We start from the raw sequence: 20979 nt of genomic DNA on the forward strand, positions 1-20979 counted from the left end.
TTTTTTTCATTTACACAGGCAGAATATGTAGTATCTTTGTACTATTACAGAGATGACAAGTAGTAGTCATTATTTCAGGGATATATTTATATTTTAAAATATCTAGTGGTGGGCTTCTTTTTCTTTCTTTCTTTTTTTTTTTTTTTTACTGTTTTAGTTAACAGAGCTTATTTTAAAGCAGTCTTAACTCTGCCATCTACCTGTGAACTTTTTTCCTCTTCCCCAATCTTTCCTGACTGCAGCCGCTACTATTACACAAGTTAGGAAGAAAAAATCTGCTTTAGATTTTCAATATCAAAGACAAAACAAATCAATTTTAATTTCTCAAGAGATGAAACTGCTGATGCAGAAGGTCATTAAATACTGTCTGCTCTTCAGTGGCACTGGAGCCCAGAATAAAGGATCTTACAAAATGACAATCACTGAGACTGAGAAGATGAAAAGAAAGGAAAAGTTTGTGTTGGGGAAGGGGCACCGTAGATATTAACAACAGGTTCATCCTCTTTGTTAATCATGTGTTACCAAATATATGCACTGAATAGCAAAATGCTAGCCCAGTGATACCAATACTTCAGTAAAACAGGAATTTATGACCAAAAGCTCCAAAATAAAATTAACCTTTGCTGTTATCTGTCCTTCACTGTCATCACTCTGTACCTCAGCAAAATTTTAATTATAAATAAAAAAATAAACATTGTATTTTTGTTTCAACCAATTCAGTGATTGGTTTGCCTCTGGTGCCTTTTCCTATGGCATTTTTATAACAGGAATTACCACAGAAGCATATTCAAAATTATTAAAATTCATGTAAGTTGTCGTATCAACTGGAAGCAATGATGGTACTGTTTAAACAAAACCACAGAAGCAATGCTAAACAGAAGAGCATGAAATCTAAAATTGGCATCTATGATTTAGGTCCAACATTGGACCACAATCTGCAAAGATGATGTATAGCAATTTACATATCAATTCTTTCTGGAATCCTTTGGAAAGCCTTATCAGTATAGCTGCCATTCCCCCAGTCTCCTTGGATTCTTCATAACACCCTTGATTTTTTGTTGTCCTCATCAAAAGGAGAGCTTTTGTGAATAGATTACATATTCATCTCAACTTTAAGTCATAAAGACCTGAAAACATCAGTTTGGTTTACCTTCCCTTCTTTGTCCTTTTTCTTTCTCTGCCTACTTTCTTTCCTTCTATCCTTTATTTGCCTTTTGTTTAGCAAGTGTCAGGTTTATCCAGACAAGACCATCTTTCACAGCGCTGCTCTGAGCCTGTGACCAATGACACAGTCAAGAGCACTGACCTAAACAATCTGACATTAATTCAAGTCTGTCAGGTCACAAAATTTCTAAGACTGTGAGCTGTGCCCACGTTTTTCCAACAGTAGTACTACAGTAAAAGTCTGAATGGAAAAAAGACAGACAATGTATTTTTTTCTTTTATTGTTGTTTTCTTCTCTCCTTACCTGCATAAATGTAGGTTTGACTCCCGTAATAACTTTAGTCCTTCACAAAATAACTGTGTCTGTAAACTCTCCCTCACCCAACAATCCCTACAAGGAAGTTTTTTCATCTCAAAATATATCAAGTTGGTTGTTGTTACAAACTGTTATTCCTTCTTTCCCTGTATCTTCAGAATTAATTTAAAATATTTGCAATCATGTACTAGCCTTAGGATTAAACTGGCCTAAAGCCCATATATTTGAAACTGCAAACCATACTTAGCTGGTTAGTGTCAAAAGCAGGCTACCTGCAATTCTCCTAACCTGTAATAGTGTTTGTATTCGGTGTTTCTCCCTTCAAAACAATGCTGTTTCTCTAGAGCAGCACTGCATAAATTAATTTTCAACATCTACACATTTAACCCAGGTTACCTAGTTTATTTTTCTAAACTCGCTAAATTCCACAGCCTCAAACTGGAAATGGATACTCCATTTTATCTTAATATCTACAGTGATCTTGCATAAATGCTATAGCTGGCTCATTAATCATTACACACATTCACTTCCAAAAAAGCACATGGGAAGTGGTGTGTAAATGCCTTGAAAGTGAATGAACAGATTCTCAGATGTGGAACTAATAATAAAAGAGTATTACCCACACTGCAGTTGTTAGCACTGCTGTAATTAGGATTTTAACAATCAGAGTTACCATCTAAATTTCATAGTCATCTTTTTACAGTTACATTAATTAGGAGAACATTATAAGGTAAGCAGTACCATATGCTTCCAGTGAATACTTATTTTTTGAAGTTGTCATGCCTTCAGCATATGACATTGAATGTTGAAAAGTAGCCTTTCTAAAGCAATTTGTATATTAGCAACCTTATGTAATATTGTAAGCGTTTAAACCGTGAATACAACTTTTCACATGTCCAATATTTAACCAGAGTATATTTCTGAAAAGGAATCCTACTGGATTTCTTAGTTTTCTTGAGTGACTGGTACAGCAGAGTGGTACTTGCATGCCTGGCCTTCCATCTCACAATGTATTATTTAAACAAAAACCTAAACTAACTGTACAAGTTCTGTAGGCCACCTTCTACATATAATATCCCTCTTCTGTAAAATGTAGAATTAGATGTGCCTTTTTGAAAGTTATCCATGGTATGAAACTACAGCAAATTTAGACCCCTCTGAATGACACCCCTGCCTTTGAGCATAATGACTGGTTCCTCCAATTTGGTTTTATCTACACACTCCCCGCTTGCGCAGTCATTAACCTCCACCAGATTACTGCTATGGATGTTAAAAAGGACAGGCACTGGCAGCACTCCACTTGATACTTTAACCAGATAGAATAGGATGAACTGGCCACCACTCTCTGAGCCTGGCCATACCCACCTATTTATCCAGCCAGCCAGACTGCAGCACAGGAACATGCATACAAGTGTGTTGTGAGGAACAGTGCTGAACACCTTGCTAAAGTCACGGTAAATGATATCCACTGTTCTCCCCTTGTCCACAAGTCAAGCTATTTCACCTTAGAACATAATCAGGTTGGTGAGGAATGATTTACTCTTGATAAACCCATGCTGACTGTTCCAAATGAATGCCCAGAAATGTACCAACTCAACCTATGATTTGCCTTGGGACAGAAGTTATGCTGAGTTACCTTCAGACATTAGTGACACAAGCACTTAGACCAGGAGATCATTTAGCATCATATAGCTGAATGTGGCCTGTCCAGCTCTGAAATCAGGTTCAGAACTCACACAGGCTGAAGTGCAACCCTGACTTTGCTGAATTTCTCAGCTGCGAGTGCTCAAGCTATTTGTGAACTACTGAAAGCCACTACTGCATTAAATGACAGGACATCTCTATTAGATGCCACAGTTAAATATTTTTGTTAGCCATTAAATGACAAAACTTTGATGATTTAAACTATATTTCAATCAATGTGGTAAATACAGTAAATTTCAAATTTCATGTATTATGATAGATAAGTCATTCTGAATGGCTATAAACAAAATGCAAATGTGTCATCCAAGAAGATCAGGAAATAGCATTTCTCTTATTCTACCTATATAAGCATATTTTGAACAAAAATCATATGAAGATCAAGTGTCATTCCACAATATCAGTATCTATCAAGTGACAGCATCTTCCATCATCAACTGTTTGGTATAATGGAAATAGAGTCCCTGGAATACAATGCTTTAGCAGGATAAATTACTCCCATTTTGGAAATAAATCTTTCAGCTTCACCTCAACGTTTATTTCCTATGAATATCAAGGGGATGCTAAGACATTCATCTAGCAGTGGGAGGACATTATCCCATTGTAATGGTATGTTCTGACATTCTCTTTTAAATCATCCAAATTTTATTATCAACATCCCTGTTCTAATTTCCAGAATTATTACTCCCACAGCTTAAAATATGCTTCCATGGACATAACATCATGATTTCTAAATAGCAAATGGGAAGATTCCAAGATGAGGAAAAAAGGAAAAAAAAGTTATGCTTTCTGCACTATTTTGGAAAAAAAACATGCTGAAATGCAAAGCTTCATCTTGCAAGATAGGCACAAGTACACTGGGACAAATCCTAGAAGATACTCACAGAATAGAGCTTTTTCGAGAACATGTTACCTTGAAAATGAAAGCTTTCCTATTAAGTGGCCTTCTGTCCTTATCCAGTGTCAAATGTGCAAGGAAAAAACAGGTCACACAGTTTTTAGTGTTTGATTCAACTAAGGCCCAACATCATTTTTTTAATCTTATATCTCGAATATAATTTGGTAAATTTGCTTTTTGAAGGCTGATCACTGTATGCACCTTAAGTTGTTGAACATAAACCCCCAGGTATTTATTTTAATGCTGCGGAGTTATTTCAACTCGGAAAAACATTTTGTGAACTCATAACAGTGCTCCCATCTGCAGAGATATGAGCAAGTATACAAGTCTTTTGTAGCAGCAAGCATTTAGCTAAATACTTTCCTATGATACAAAATACAGCTGAGCGCAGAACACTGAAAATGCTCAAAGTGTACAATAACATCACCTATTTCATCTGCAAAAAAGGCCACTGACCTTCCCTTTCACACCTGTCACTTTCGGATTCTGAGAGCTTGGTCTAAACTTTCTTCTAACCCTGTCTATACAGTCTCCAAGTCAAACTGGTAAGACTGAAGGAAAAAGAAAACCTTTATTTCACCAGATACTGCAAAAAAGAAATGATACATGTCTTTTAAGGAAGTTATCAATTCCATTATAAGGCATATTATCAAATGGTAATAGAAATAGTTAAAAGTGAATGTTTTTTGTCACACAAAGGAGATGGCAACATTTATCTAAGTAGCAAACAATCTAAATGCGCACTGCCTTTTTTTTTCTTATAGAAGAGATACAGATTGATTTATTCTCAAAGAAATCAAATGTAGTAAACAAATTAGGATCACAACTAAGATACTAGTAAAATGAAGATTTAACTCTACATCTATTTAAAGGCATAAATAAATCAAATACTGACAGGATATGGTGAATAACATCTTAATCTCCTAACGTTTTGATCCTCAAAACATTTTTCCTGTTCCTTTGTGCATTACAAAATCTACTTTTCCATGTCAAGTATAATGCAATTGTAGAATAGGTGACTTCTATTTTTAGACTTAGCTGAAAACAACCTCTCAAACCCTCTTTGAGCCACCTTCTCTGACGGCCTCTGGTCGGTTCTATGGTTAAAGCTTCTGCAGCTGAAAAACGTGGCTGTTAAAGCATTCTACGATAGAACTACATCTCCAGAGATATTATCATCATTAAGGTTGAACCACCATTCAGAAGCAGTTTGTACATAACTGGAATTTCAGCTTCAAGATGCTTTCAATCATTTAATTTCAAATAATTTTATTTCATAAATTTGGAATACAGTCAACCTGGAACTAATTTACAATTAAGAGTAAAATAATAATATTAATTTCATATCCACATAAGATGGGAGGAAAAAAAAAAAAAAAAAAGAGGAAAAAACAGAACAAAACCAGGAAACATGCTACCATTGAAAACAATACCAGGATTTCCACCTGACCTAAACCCATTTTAAACACATGCATTCTATTTGATGTATGTGTAGAAATATCTCCAGTTCTACAGAATCTGCTTTAAGGCTAGTATAAGACTTGGAACTATTCCTAGGGATGCCAGTTCTTCAGTGGAACATGCCGAATGTGCACACAAGAAAATATTTGTCTCTCTTTCTGCATTTGGCAGGGGGAGGGGAGTCCTCAAAAACTATAGCTTGGCAAAAACAAGAAAACTTCACCCAAAGTTTTGACGCTGTCAAAAAGGAAAAAAATAATAATTCTAAAAGCAAAGAGATTTGCTGGTGCATAAAATGCCAACATCAAACTAATTTTCCAAGTGCTACAGGACAAGAAAACTGGTCAGAAAAGGCCACATCTTTTGCTCCATGGACTGAAATATGCAGCACCCATGCCACTAGAAAATTGTTAAAGATGCTAACATTTTAAAAACTGCTCTTCTGCATAAAGATCCTTTCATAAGCTTTTTAGAACACAGGTATAAACTATTGACTTTTTTCCCTAAGATTTCCGTTGGGTTTATACATAAACTCAACACTTAAACTAGTAATATTGATTTCAGCATTGTCTACCAAGAGTTGACACACAAGTAAGACTATACTTGAAGAGATCTAAAAAGATACTGTAATGAATTTTAATAACATCCCCATTGGTATGTTATGCTTGCAGATGTCTCTCCATCCATGATAAAATTCAGTTCTCTTTTACTGTAGAATTCAGATATGTCCATAATTTTTTCTTATTTTACTCCATATATTAACAGCATATACTTTACTAGATATTTTGGCAACATACAGATGCAACTACTGTAAATTCGTAGCATGAAGTGCATGCAGTAATGCATATTTCAAAAAACGGTTAACACATTTTTAAAAGGAATACAAAAGTTCAAGCTTATATACTCCCATTTTTTTCCAGTTTTCAGTCTGACCTATAACTAAGTTTTAGAATTTGAAACAGTAAAACTAAGATGCAGGAGGACACAATAAATAAATACTGCTTGGGACGATAGGATGCTTTAACCTTATGTGTCTTTCACACCATCTTAAACAAGTTAGACCATGCAGCAAAGTATTTCTAAGAGATCATCAAGGACTATATCAGCATCATGCTACATTTCACTGAAATGCAGTCACCTCTGGGATAAAAACAAACATCTATTTAACAGTACACACTCTCCAAAGTAGTTAAAAGAAGTTTCCAAAACTGCAGTGACATGGTAGGCAAACAAAGCTTAATTGGCCTACTGTCCACTTCCTTGCAAAATTCAGCAGTGATTAAGTGCAGCAGAAGCCTGAATTTATTTGTGTTCATATGACAGACTCCTATGACAGCAAAACCTAACAAAGTAATGAGGTTCTCTTGTGGTTTCATCATGTGGTCTCACCATAAAACATTCAGACACAAACATTTCTGAAACTGGAAAGGTTTGAAACCCACTGATTACATAACACTGTCAGTATGTTCAGATTCAGTTATACCCAATAAGAGGATGACAATATTAACAGGGAACATGGTTTGTTTTGAAGTCCTAGGACAAAATTTCACAAGAAAAACTATCTATAAATGTGTCTATCAGATACTTGAAGCACATACAGGGTACACATAAATGTAGAATTATGTGCAGAAATACTAGGGTTGGAAATAGGTACTTTATGATCCCCCATATCATTTATCCCTTACCCTAAAATCAAGCATAAATACCAAGGGTGGCATATGTAAGCACATTTTCCCCAGCATCACTGGGAAGCTGCAAGCACCCAACCCACATCATACCATCATGTTAAGTATTTATATAAAATTTTATTAGTTGCAAATTGTTTCAAAGATAATCTGTAAATGTTTCTTGCTAATTTTAAAACACTGCATAGCAGTACTGTGAATTATATGTAATTTTGTACTATAGCTCAAGAAGAACATTCAAGAAGAATGTTCAATAATTCTGGTCAAATCAATAAGGCTTGAATAATAACCAAACCCATAAAGAGCCCTCAGGGAACCTATTTTTACTATTAAGGAACTGCTTTTGCACCTAATATAAACATACAAAAGACAAAATTACATTTCTGAGGTTCTTGTTAATTGCCTTGTTATATATTTTATATTTGTTAGAGTTCTCAAAGTAGAAAATTAAGCATCAGTTACCCATTCTTTGGAACACAACCTAAAGTGTTTGACTAGGATACATAATTTGCCTATACCTATGTATTTTCTTTTTAATGAAGAATTTTCTGAAGTACTGTAGCAGCACCTTAATTTTTATGTCCAACATTTACTGTCTGTAGTGTTTAATAATAAAGCTTTAAAATCAATAAGATTAAAAATTTGTAGATAAATAATACCTCTTACACTGCCTTCTGGTATTAGCACTGTACTTTTAGCAGAGAAGTATATTAAAAAGGGTAGGTTAAAAATAAAATAATTAAAATAAATCATCCCAATTGTTCCGTTATGTATTCCATTAGGACTCCTTCGAATGCACTTACATATAGCAGAATTAAACCTAAATCTCCATTATGAATTAACCTTCCTATTTTTCAAGATGAGTTTTTTTTTTTCTTAAAGTAGCACCAGGGTTAACTTACAGAAGAGGATTTAGATAAAGATACCCATTACCTAAGTGAAAAAAGCATTTGCCGTCACACCTGTTGTGCTCAAATCCTTCACAATTCCAGAGACTAAAATCATGATTACAGTATATTGCAAATTATAAAAATTGCCAGTATGTTTTAAAAACTTTGCAACTTGCTATGTTTTGTTGCTTTTCTTCTTTCTCCCTCTTCATGAAGATTCCAGTTTTCATTCTTCCCAAGCTCAAAATACATGTTTTCCTTTCACATCTATTTACCGAGTTCTACCTTACACTTCATTCAGTCACTTCCACATAGAAAATCTGCTATAGATTTTGCTGCTTCTGAACAGTTCCTCCCATTCTTCTCTCATCCAAATTTTGTCCACCCTGACACCCAGCTAATCACAGAGAAGCAAAGCAGATCACCTGCTACCCAAAGCAAAGCATCTGCCCGTTCTTTGGCTATTATTCACTTGATAAGCCAAATGTTGAGCTACTTGGTCATACAAAGGTTTCTTAGAGGAAGCCTTTAGGCTTCATTTTTAATACATATCCCCCTAAGTACTGATAGTTTGCTAAAACTCTGTATTTTCTAATTGACAAAACGCAAATATTTTCTTCCTATCTTCCTTCCCCAACATTAATTGCTTCCATGATTGAGGGAGAAGGAAGCCTGCATTTGGTATTTATGTTATTTTCTGAGTCCCCCCTCCAGCATGTCTCACAAGCTCCAGCACGGACGGGATTTTTCCAGGTAACAGCTGAATGAAGGCAAGGTGTGACTTCTGCCAGGTTCATTCATGCTGACAAGAGTTTCTAAAGCACACTTTGTTGATTTTAACCAGAGAAAACTTTTGCTGTCAGCAAACTGAAGCATTACTTACGCGAGCTTGCTTAGCCTATGCCAGACAGGTACTGACTTGTAAAAAGTGGCAAGCCTGCTCAAGGGGACAGTGAGTGTTTGGGGATACAGCACCTCTGAGGGAATAGACACTACCTACCCTATCCTCTGCAGTAGCCCAACAAGCCCAACACCCCCATGTTCCTGTTCCTGACGCTCAGTTCCTCTTCCCTTGGAAGAAGGAACCTCACTCCTCATCAGGAAGGCTGCAAAATTTAATTTTGTGAAATTTTTGAAGGATGCTGGGGCAGCTCTGAATTAAATCACACTACATCTTGAAAAATCAATGAGCTACTGTGGTACTGCCCATCTGCAGACTAAAGGGAAACACTGCATTAGATACACTCAATTTGCCATGTAAATTTTCTGTTCAACACCATGGACTACAAAAATCCTAGTGTTAAGAAAACCCTATAAGCAGTGGTCACATTACTCAGAGTATGTAGCAGAGCATGTATTTTATATTTATCTTGCATGAGCCTCAATACAAATAGCAGGCCATCACATTTCAGCAAAAATATCTCAGTAAAAACAAGACTAAAATAAATAGTCGAAAGGAACGCCAAAGTGCACAGTAGCAAGAGATTGCTCTTCTGAAGCTACCAGTTTTAATTACTGAAGTAAAGCAATGAGAAAAACAAGAGAAAATGTCAGATGTAGTCACATAAAGCAAGAACCACAAGCTACAGGTCTGGGAATGTAAGGTGGTCAAGTACAACAACAAATGCCACAGCAATAAAATCTTAGGCTGTAGACTTAAATATTAAATTTCTGTCTACAACCTTCATTTTTTAATAGACATCAAATGCTGGTAGTCACACTTATCACTGCAGGTGGTTATAGGTACTGAAGAAAAAAAAAACAACAAAACCAACCAGAACACATTCAAGTGTTCAGACTGTGAAATTTATTTGCCTGAACTTTGATTAAGTGTTGATCAAAGAATTCTAAACCTTACTGGTTTACACATGCACTTTTGTCAGCTTTGCATTTGCTTGGTGAAGGAAAACACAAACCAGTTTGTGTCACAGTCTAACAATGTTGTTGACCAAATTCTTCACAAACAATTGCAGCATCCCATCAAGCCAACACATATGTTCACTATAAGTGCAAGAATTACCACAGATCACTCCAGAGTATCTTCTCATTTAGTGCAAAGTAATTATTTAAACATTAATATTGTTACATGTTATTTGTATCAAAAGAGCACTAAAATTAAGGTCATGTGAAACTACAAAGAATTTCTCTAGGTAGGTATAAAAGCCAAATATTCTAGCATTCATAACAGGGTTCTGGTTCAACATGCCAGTATGGAAGGTCCAGTCACTTGGCACCCTACACAGCTGAATCTGTTGTTCTGTTGTTGCCTAAATCAATGTACTAAATGGGATGCAAATTACATTAAAAATTTTATGACTGCTTTAAACAGTTCTCCCTCATCCTCTAATTAAAGATGAAAGCATTTATAATCCACCACACAACTCTTCTCTTTAAAGTATCTTCATCTATAACCTAGGGCTGGCAAGATGAAGAAAAGCTTACAGAAACTGCAAAATTATGACACATTTCCCTCTGAAGCAATTCAAAGGTTCAGATATAGCACTTCATCCATTTTAATAGCGTCTTTAGGAAACTGAAGCAAAAGTAAGTAAAAAAAAGAAACAACAATCCTGTGAAACTTTTAAACTTTCTCATAACCTACAAATCATTACTATTATACAGCTGCGCTGTTTTCAAAAAACCACTCCCTTCCCCTTTTCAACAAATAAACATAAAAATAAGGATTATTTAACAAAAAAACCCCAATAAAACCCCAAAAATGGACACACAAAAAATTACTGGGGGAAAAAAACAAGTAAAAAAAACAAACCCAAAAACATTTACCCTCACATTTACCCTTTGATTCCCTTCGTACTTAACATACTACTACTGACTACTTTCTCATCTTCTAAGAGAACAGCTTTCTCTTCTTAAAATGACCATGTAATAACTATGTTTAATTAAAGATCCCTAAAATGCAACAGCAGTTTTTCTCATCCATTCTTAGCACTGCTAAGATAACATAGCAAGTCTGATTTTCTCCTGCATTTTAGTGGAGAAACAATCTAGTTAATAGATTAAAATACAGGTCCAGGGGAGATGCTGTTGACGACCACCCAACCTGAGCTTTGCCTTCACACAAAGCTAACACAGCTCAGGGTCTTCAGCTGAAGGCTCCCCATGGAGGGGCATGGGCCACAGGGCAGCTGACCTGTTTCTCACCTCCCAGCCTGACATCCTCAGGATACTCACAGCCTGGCCGAAGATGAGTGCCTGCCACCATAAGCGTGAAGAACTTGGCTCTGCAATGGTGTGAGGGGTCCCAGCACCCAGACAGACTGCCTTGCCTCCCACCGGCACATGGAGCCAGCACAGCCCTGGGTGCTGAGGGGCAGAGCTGCTCCTCCCCATCCTCCTCCTACGCTACCCCCCATATACTGAGAAGAAAATTTGAGAAAGCACACCAGGACTCACCTGCACTCAACCTGGTGCAACGAAACCCAGGTTCAAACACTGCTGAGGGCGACTACGCCACTGTGGGGCCCGGCAGAGCTGCTGAGGTGCCGCAGGGCAGCTCACAGGCCTGACCCCTCACCTCAGGGCCCAGGTGCTCCAGGAGGGGCCGCCCCACCCCCAACCAGCTGGCACCGCCTGGCCTGCACCTGCTGCTTCTCTGCCAGAACCTTCTCCAGAACAAACCGTTGGTGGCACAGGTGTTTCCACTGAAAACATGTGTGAGTACCAGAACACTTAATAGCAGCCAGCCTCAGAACACAGGTGAGGTGAATTATTAAGAAAGCTTTACTTTACAGTCAAAATAATTAACATAAATGCTCTGTTCGCTTCATTTGCTACACTAAAGCTTCACAGCAAAGCTGCCAGGGATAGTTCTTCAGGCAACAGTGATAAACCTTGTCATTTCCAAGTGGGCAGGGGGTTAAATGTTTTTTCTTTTTCCCAATTAACTCCCAATAATGTGAGTTCAGCACGTTTTGCAACATCCACGATGTTTGATAGCATGAAATGGGAGGCCCGGACTGATGCCTGCCGTAAGCAGTGCATGGTGTCAGCGACGCACCACACACCCCGATGGCTTCACCCCGGCGCTGAAGGCCAGTCCCCACAGCCAGCCCACTGCGGTACCCTGCGGCGCACCAGCTTGTGGAAAGACCACAGGTGCCGAGACAGGAAGGCGAGTCAAAGCTTCTTCAACCAACGTGTTTCTGCTTGGATGAAACAAGAGTCCCATTATCTTAGGAATTAAATCGGAACTAAAGACGTATGTCCAACCCTCTGGAAAAAAAGCTGTTTTGCTACACAGAGGGCAACACAGTTTGTGAGTGTTGAGGTTCTCCAACTCTCAAGTCAGAAAGAGTTTATAGATCGCTACAAGTATTTAACAGCTACCTGGAAGGACTAAATTAATTTCTTACTCCTCAAATTACTCCAAAAAGCCAAGCACACTTCATTACTTCCAAAAAGGACATACACAGGGATTTTATTTTATTTTTTTAGAACTGCAATGAGCAAATGTTAATGATTTTATTCATTATTCTTGGAAAAGAAGCCTGAATAGTCTTCATGTTTTGAATATTTTTAACTTCTAATCCACTCAGTGAAACTTGTGGGTGAGAGAGAAAACAAGGTGATCACAGCTGGAATGCATTTTACATCATCACAGCAACACTTTGCTAAATGCAAATGAAACAGGTGAGTAATTGGGCACCTTTAAGGGGGGTTAGATGGCTGGCTGGCCAAGGCAGCGTTACTACTCTATAAATGATCATAAAGGTGTCAATTTAATTCTTTTTACATTTATTCTTCGAAGGTGCTTGCCTTTTTGCACCCACACTAAGTGCTATTTTGTTATGGTGCTTTTGGCACAGAACACGTTCTGCAGTGCTTCCACAAATTCCTCACAGCAGCTTGAATTTTTCAATATAATTATAATCACCTCTATAAGCAGACTGGAGGAGCTCTTAAATATGTATGCAAACTTATCTGTAAGGCAATAATGGTGTGTTTGTAGGTAAGAATCTTTAGTGGTTAGAACAATACCTAAAGGTTCATTCACAAATGCACACCCCTTCCTTATTGTGGTACTCTGAATCTAGCCAAGAGAAAATCAAGGAAGACAATTCCTCTTAAAAGTTTTTTTCCCTATCCCTAAAAAACACTGACTCTCATTATACAAACCAGTGATTTTATAGAGAGCAGTTTTATGTAGATATAATGTCTACCTCTCACCACAGCTCTACCTTTATTTATTTTTTATTGGTGGGTAAATTCTTACCTTTGCATTCATAGTGTTCACTGGCTAAATGAATTTAGATTGAATAAAAAGTGAAGAAAAGGACACTAAAAATATACATTGTGTCCTCCAGATGACAAGTAAAGCAGTATAGAAAGGCAGCTGTTTTCAACAAATTGCCTATAGAGCAGACAGTTCTGGCATGTATGAAGGGACATGCTCCAGTGTCTGATGAAGCTTAATTTCCTTTTGCTTATTGCTAACCCAATTTCACACAAATTATTTATCCCATACTCAGAAAGGTTCTACTGAGGAAAAACATGCCTTTTGGATGTATGCTAAGACACCTGAAAACACCAGAATATCCTTTATTTACAGATATTCCTTCCTCACAATTCCTTATGCAAAGACTAGACAGGTGTCCGCTTTTCGCTTTTGCAACTGTCTTAATTCAAACACGGAATAGCTGATAAAACTGTTCACAATTTCTTTTAAAATAATTTATTACATCAGTGATTAGAGATGTTAGGTGTTCAGAGTTACAGGCAAGATGAAAAGCTTTCCTCCTAGATATGTTTAATGACATAGCTGTTTATATCCACAAAAAAACCTAAAACCCAATAAATTCCAAAACGCCCAATCACCAGGGCTAAAGGTCAGTGAGATTGGTTCTTAATAGGAATACAAACAACTGCAGGCACACCAGTAACTCACTTTTGAATACACGAGCGCTCAAGCAAAACTTGAATGTTGGACTTTAACCTTGACATCTAACATTAAAAACTTAGACAATCCTTTGCCACCGTCATTATTTCCATGTGTTCTAGAAGACACTGAGGGCTCCAGTCCTTAGTTGGTATAAATAGCTGCTCCTATCCTTTCTGTATTTCTCTTGCATCTTGGCAGCATTACAGAGGCTTAGTATCATGAGATGCCGTGCTCTCCTTCACATAAAAGGCCTTGAGCTTTGATTCTCTGAAGCACATTTGCATTTGAAGGATAAGCCAGAGTGTGGCTGTGGTAGGGTTTATGATCTGACAGGAACGTCCACTTTAGGAAATCGTCAATATGACTTGACAGAAATTAATCAATCTTCAGCTGCTAATACTGTACTTTTGTGACCAGGTAATCTCAGTCCAACACTGAATCAGGTTTGTATCCCTACCTTGGTCTAACAAATATGAGCTTACACACTCTCCCAATGAAAGTGGAAAAGCTGACAGGAGAAAATATTGATTTTATTTTAACCCTTGCTCCAACTCATTTAGCAAGGAATAATGCTGTGCTGAACACATGCCCCAAACTGCCTTTCCAGGTCCTACCTGTCTAAAGCAATGTGCTAAGAACTGTGGAAGCCACACAGTACAGATCAGACCACACAAATACATTTCATTCTTTTAGGATTTTTCACAACCCTTTGCTTATCTCCCACGTTTTGTAAAGGAAAGAAAATACAAGTATCATGGTGTACTACGTGAAACAGGATTCTGCCACATCTAGCTAAAGATTCCTGTCTTTTCCTGCACCCGCAACTCAGAATAAACATTGTTATTAGTTTAATCCAGTGTAAGCAACCAAACTCATACCTTTTAACCGAAAAAGAGAGAGAAGAAAACACACACTTCAAATCTGTTTCTAAAAGAGATAGCAGAGCTGCTACAAGGTCACTTCAAAAGGTCCAGTTAGCCTTTCATACCATTTGCTAAATGGGGATTCACTCTTATGACTTGATTCAGCTTTCCAGTACAGTGCCTTTCCAACACAGTGTTCATAGAAAGATCAATATAAAGACAATAACTGAAATTTTCAAAGCTATACTGGAACCTGGACCGAATTTTTGAAAAGCTGCTGTCTCTCAGGATCAAAATTCTTTCTGGAAGTGAACAGGACTTGTAATGCATTTAGACACCTCTGGCTATCTTACTACTCATTGAAACGACTGAAATTTCATTTAAAACCATAAAACTTCCATGATTTTCAGCCTAAGGTATGACTAAGATGGAATTTATTTTTTCTGACATTAAGTTTCTTGATTTTTGCTGTGGTCAGTTTACAAATTTTCCAAGAAACATAACCTAAGACGGCACAAACACTAAAAACCTTCAGCACTCCTATTTATACTGAGTAGGTTATTTGACCTTTTTTATTATTGAGTGCAATACATATTTCATATTATTATTATTTCTACTTAAAAGTTTCAGGAAATGTGAGCAGATATCTATTTTTTTATGACACTAATATGTTTCAGTTCTGCCTGTTAGCACACAATTAATTCAAACAGGCCTACTAGAAGATATATGTAATAACCAAAACAATAACAAGAGACAAAGTGGTACCTTAAATACAGGCAGATTAACCATAATTTGCTTGCCTATTTGGGCAGAAAAATGGTCTCTTCCTAGGCTTTTACCCTGATAAAATACAAAATTGCTAGAGATCCCCCTCTACAGAAAAGTACAGAATGAGGGGATAAAGATGCTTGGAAATGAGTCTTTTTAGTTCTAAGACAATGCTACAACAAGCAGGAAATGCTGTTTGAATGCACTGTAGTCAAAAGATCCACTTTATATAGGCCTGGGTGTGTAAAATTTTGCTTTGTTATCTATTGTTTTTGCTTGGTATGTACCTTTGCATCAATTATGTTTTATTTTGAAAAGGTTGGGTGTTAAGGCAATTTGACTGTCACAAACTCCAAGGAGGGCTTAGTGACTGATGCTGTGATTTCCTGTGGTGTTATCTGGGAAACAGTGATGTAGCCTAGGAATTATGACTTTTTCTTGTGGTTCTTAGAACAGAAGGCAGGCAGTATGGCCAAAACTGGAGGAAATATGTTTAAGTCCTGTAAATCCACTATTCTTAAAATACATTGCCTTTCGGCAATGAGAGATGTAGAACCACATGGACAGTTCTATAATCCAGGTATCTTTATTATATTATGCTAGAAGACTGTTTATATGTAAAAAAAGGGGAGAGGGAAAGAGTTGGTCTTACGAGATTTTATAAAACCCTTTATCATTCCATCTCCTTGTTATTCTACTCACGTACGTTTTTTGAAAAATATTGTAACACTTAGAATATCTCAATGACAACAAAAGAAAAAAAAATCCTTCACTTGATAGTAAAGAAAAAAATGGAACGTAGTGATTTTCAGAACTCTGCTTAGAATGGTATTAAGTTTTATCTTCTCCCCTCTAAAATTTTTACTTCACCACTGTATTGCATCTGTTTTCTGCCTGATTTTTCCTCCTTTTTGAGTTTATTTTCTGTTTTATCTTTCTGTTACATCTATAATTTACAATCTTTCCTTCCAGAAGCATAATTTCTTTGCCTTGCTCTATTCTTTTCTAGCAGGTCTAGTATGAGAAATCATAAGAAAATGGAAAGGAGTGTAATGCCAACAGCAGGCAGATGATTTATCATGAAGATTATAGGCTGAGAGGCCAAGTCAAAACCTGTAAGAAAATGTATCACACAATCTCTGTGTTAATGTTTTAGTGAGCTCCAAATGTTACATTAGAAAAAAATATGACAGGTGATAATTGACAGTATTAGCATGGTGATAAAGCTAACTGGAAATATGATGACAGTATCCTTAAATGTTACAAAACATAAAAACGGGCTTCACACAGACAATAACCTGAACTATCTGAGATTTTTGTGTCAGAGTCAACATGACAGAAACCAATGCAGCAAGCTTCACTAAAAACCAAAGGGTCCTGCATCTGGCATTATGGCAACTGGGCAAGTGGAGACCTACTGGCAGGCACTCCAATGCATGCTTGAGGAAAAGGAAAGGGTAGGCTGGGATGAGCTAATGGGGTCACGTATTTCTCCCTAGAATCCTAGAAGTGCTTTTCAGTGGGGGTAGCCTAACCTCGAAGAATGTATGCTCTCCATACTCCTCCCTCAATTTCTACAGACTTTTTATATAGTCATTGCCTATGAACAAGCCATTGATTCACACACAAACAGCAGAAATCACTCCTAGCTGGTGAATTGCAAGTCAGTAACACACAACTGTTACAATTGATCAGCCAGAAGGACTATGTAGCCTGAGTCTCCCAAAAATACTGCTGCTCCTTTTCCATCTTTTAGGCTGAAGTTTTTCATTATTGCTCCCTTTTTTTTTTTTTTTTTTTTTTTTTTTTTTTTTTTTTTTAGCTCTGTCCTTTGTATTCAATGCAAAATAGAACAGGAAAAACACAGAGGTTAGATTTGTGTAAAGCCTCTTGCTCTCACAAATTATACACCAGAGAATTGCTAGCAGCAGGCTTTCTGAAAGATTTTCCCCAGAGGGAAGAACACTTCTAATACTTCAAATAGAGCTGAACCAGCCAGTATTTCCAAGTCTCCTACAATGGACTTTAAGTGGGAAATGGGAAACAGGAAACTTGTATCCCTGAATAACATATTGCAAGTGTTTAACCTTCGTACCTTGATTTTCTGGTAATTCCTAATAAAGGATTATTTGTTCTGTAAACCTAGCTAAATGAACACTGAACACGTGAGCAGCTGGAGAGTTTTTTCAATAGCTTTACCTCATAACGATAATTCTGTCTCCATGTGAAGGAGAAGTAGGGCATCGAGGTACAGTTATTGCCATCTACATGGAAGGTGCCATGTTCTGCTTCTTCAGTTCTCTGAAGCACAGGCTAACAGTTCTATCAAAGAGACATTAGACTGTGTAGAGGAACATCTTACAGGCTTGAAAGCACCCTGTTAATAAGTCTAGCTCATCTTTCTAACACCTGACTACCAACAGATTCAGAGTTTTATCCAGTTGGAAAAGAACTGAGGAAGTGTTTACCTTCCTCCCTCCACAGCACAGAATGATATTTTGCTAAGGTCACACAGAAATCTCTCACCTAAACCACTCACCGCCAATGCAGAAGCCCTAAAAGCTGTTAGCACTCCCATCTCTTTTCATGACTCACAAGTAGGATAGCTTCCAGAAGTGCAATGTTTGATTTAATACCATCATCCTCAACATAGGTATATGAGTGTAACATAAGCAATCTAACAGAACCTATGACATCATTTTTTTTTTTTTTTTTTCATGAAGCCATGAAAGCCAGACTGGTCCTGGGCCATCAGTCTAAAGGGGCAGCCTACAAAATCAGGCAACAGAATGGAGTAGAGGCCATTGATAGCTGTACTCCTGTTCAGCCTTCAGTTTGCAGAGCCAACTTGTGGCATTATTGCCTTTAGGGGCAAAAATGAGTATGAAATAGTCCCTTCCTTTAATTATTGGAGTTGGTTCACTCCAGTCTAGACCCAGATTGCATGCCAAGATGTTAAGTGTGTTCAGTAAGATGGCTAGACTTCAGCTGCAATCTCTGTAATCGTGGCATAAACAGACTCATGAAAATGGAACATGCATGAGCCTTATGCAATATTTTTTCAGCAAAAAAGGAACTAACTAGTAATTAATGGTCTCTGAAAACAGAAGAGGTAGGCGTAGTTATATGATAACTGACTTAATTATTTTAAAGTTAGTTGAAAATTAACAAAGTTGAATATCATATAACCCACAAACATGAGTGACGCAACTTATTTCTGAGACTGTAAAATGTCTCTGCTCAGTAAAGAAAGGCTGATAAGTCTCATGTTTCTAAAGCACAGCAGTTCATCCTTTTTGCTACTTTAATTTGAAGTACTGTTATTTTGACATTCAGTGCTCACTACCCAGCTTAATGTAAAGTCGTAAAGTCTAGGAATATGGCAGAACCCATCAATCTTCTCACTTGTATTTTTATTAATTTTTGAATTTTAAATTAATTAAATACTTATATTAATTTAGTAATCTCATAAAAGGGAATTTAGTTGTTATTTTCAGATTAATTAAACTCCACTGAACTCATTGGCTGCCACATCAGCAAGGCTTCAAGGGTTCATAAAAGTAGCTGACAGTCCTTGTAAACAATAGCTGTTCCTAATAAGACCACATTAAGCTCTCTATTCCACTGAATTAAGAAGCATGAAATAATTTTAATGATAAAAGTTATTATTTAAACAAAACCTATAATCCCAGCATTCTCTCTACCAGTTTGGAGGTTTTTCTTATGTAGTTTGTTTCTATTCTTACAGTCTGTCTAGCAAATTAAGGAGGGTCCTGTCATTTACGAGATGTGACATTAAAATGTGTGGCTTAGCACAAATGAAGATAGTACTAAGAAAATCAATTGCAAACCCCCAAAAATATATTACAGGGAATTAGGTCTTAGCTGTCGCAATGTGGTATTCTGATGATAAAATGCATTATAGACAAACAATATATAAGATTCACAGTCTCTGTCATTTATTCTTTAAAAAAGGTTTTTTTAAACTGTTTCTTCATTGACTAAACAGCTTTGATGAAAAAGAAAACAACTAAATCAAGCACTAGGGCTGGCTTCATAGCATCAAATATTTAATTGTGGTAACATTTTAAAATATGCATATATGGAAATGTTTGTATTAATATATCCAGTCTCTGCAGAACAGCCATTAAGAGAAACAAAAATCTGAGAGGATACATGCAACTGCTATGACACTTTTGTGATGTGTGGGTTGCTTGTGCATCCACTGTCATGCTTGCCAAGGCTAACCGCTGTTTTGCCATGATCCCTCTAGCATTCATACAGAAACCCTATTATTTATTTGTTAATCGGTGATGAGAAAAACACAAATAAAGAGACGATTCTTATTCTCAAGAGTTTACAAACTGGAAGGCAAACTAAATTTAGTTTATTGGAAAAAAAACTATAAAAAACAATTATGACAATTTTTAAATACTAAGGGCTCTCTATATACTTCACATGTTACGAATCTTACAGCACTTAATGGTTTTTAAGCACTTATCATCAGGGAGCTAGCAGTCATCAGAATCTCATTACTCAACCAGTCAGCATCCTGATTGCTATCATCAAACAATTCACTAAATCAGATATGAATATTCAGTGAACCACTATCATATAAGTGGGAGCCCTCAGGGGAAACTACCCTTGCTATTTTACTATATACAGAAGAAATGGTCTTCTTTTTCTTTTCCTTTTTTTTTTTTTCCCTCCTGTATAAGATATGTAAAGGTTTCTGAGCCAGGGGTTTATAATGCATTATAATTTATAAGCAATTGGGTTGGCTAGCAGCTGTCAGAAAGATTAGACAGTTGCATGATCATAAGGAAAATCTAATCAGCTCCCCAACTAGTATCAATTAATTTCAGAAAGAACCAAGAAAAATTGTAAAGGATAGCAAAAAAAAACAACTAAAGAATAAGACAACATAAAAGGATAGTAAGTAAAATATGAAGAACAGTATTATTATTTAAGTCTGTTCATAAGAAATTACTTTAGATAGTTACAGTAAAGGGGTAATTATATGTCTGAGTAAAGCACACATAAAAGTTACACTAACCAAGATTTAGAGCATGATATTTAGCTACAGGTGATAAAAAGGTCACAAAACAGCCATAGTATCCTGGATAGATTCTGAATCTGAACATTTCTGCCCCACAGAGTGGTTAACAGGGCTTTTTTTACTGCACTAAGGGAAGAGTGTTTGCTGCTGTCCTTAATTTGCATGGCTTACACTTAGCTCTATTTTTAAAATGGCTCGGTATTCTACCATTCACATGGAGACCCAGTGGACCAGCAGCAAATACAACATCTTTCAAATAGGATACCAAGCTGTTC

The 20979-nt window shown here is 36.8% G+C and overlaps 1 protein-coding gene across 1 annotated transcript in view; it reads right to left on the reverse strand.

Moving 5' to 3' along the window:
* CLSTN2 (calsyntenin 2) overlaps positions 1-20979 on the reverse strand; it is a 416233-nt gene that overhangs the window by 177626 nt on the left and 217628 nt on the right. The window lies entirely within an intron of this gene.

Source organism: Falco punctatus (genome assembly GCF_963210335.1).
Source record: "Falco punctatus genome assembly, chromosome: 13".
NCBI lineage: Eukaryota > Metazoa > Chordata > Aves > Falconiformes > Falconidae > Falco > Falco punctatus.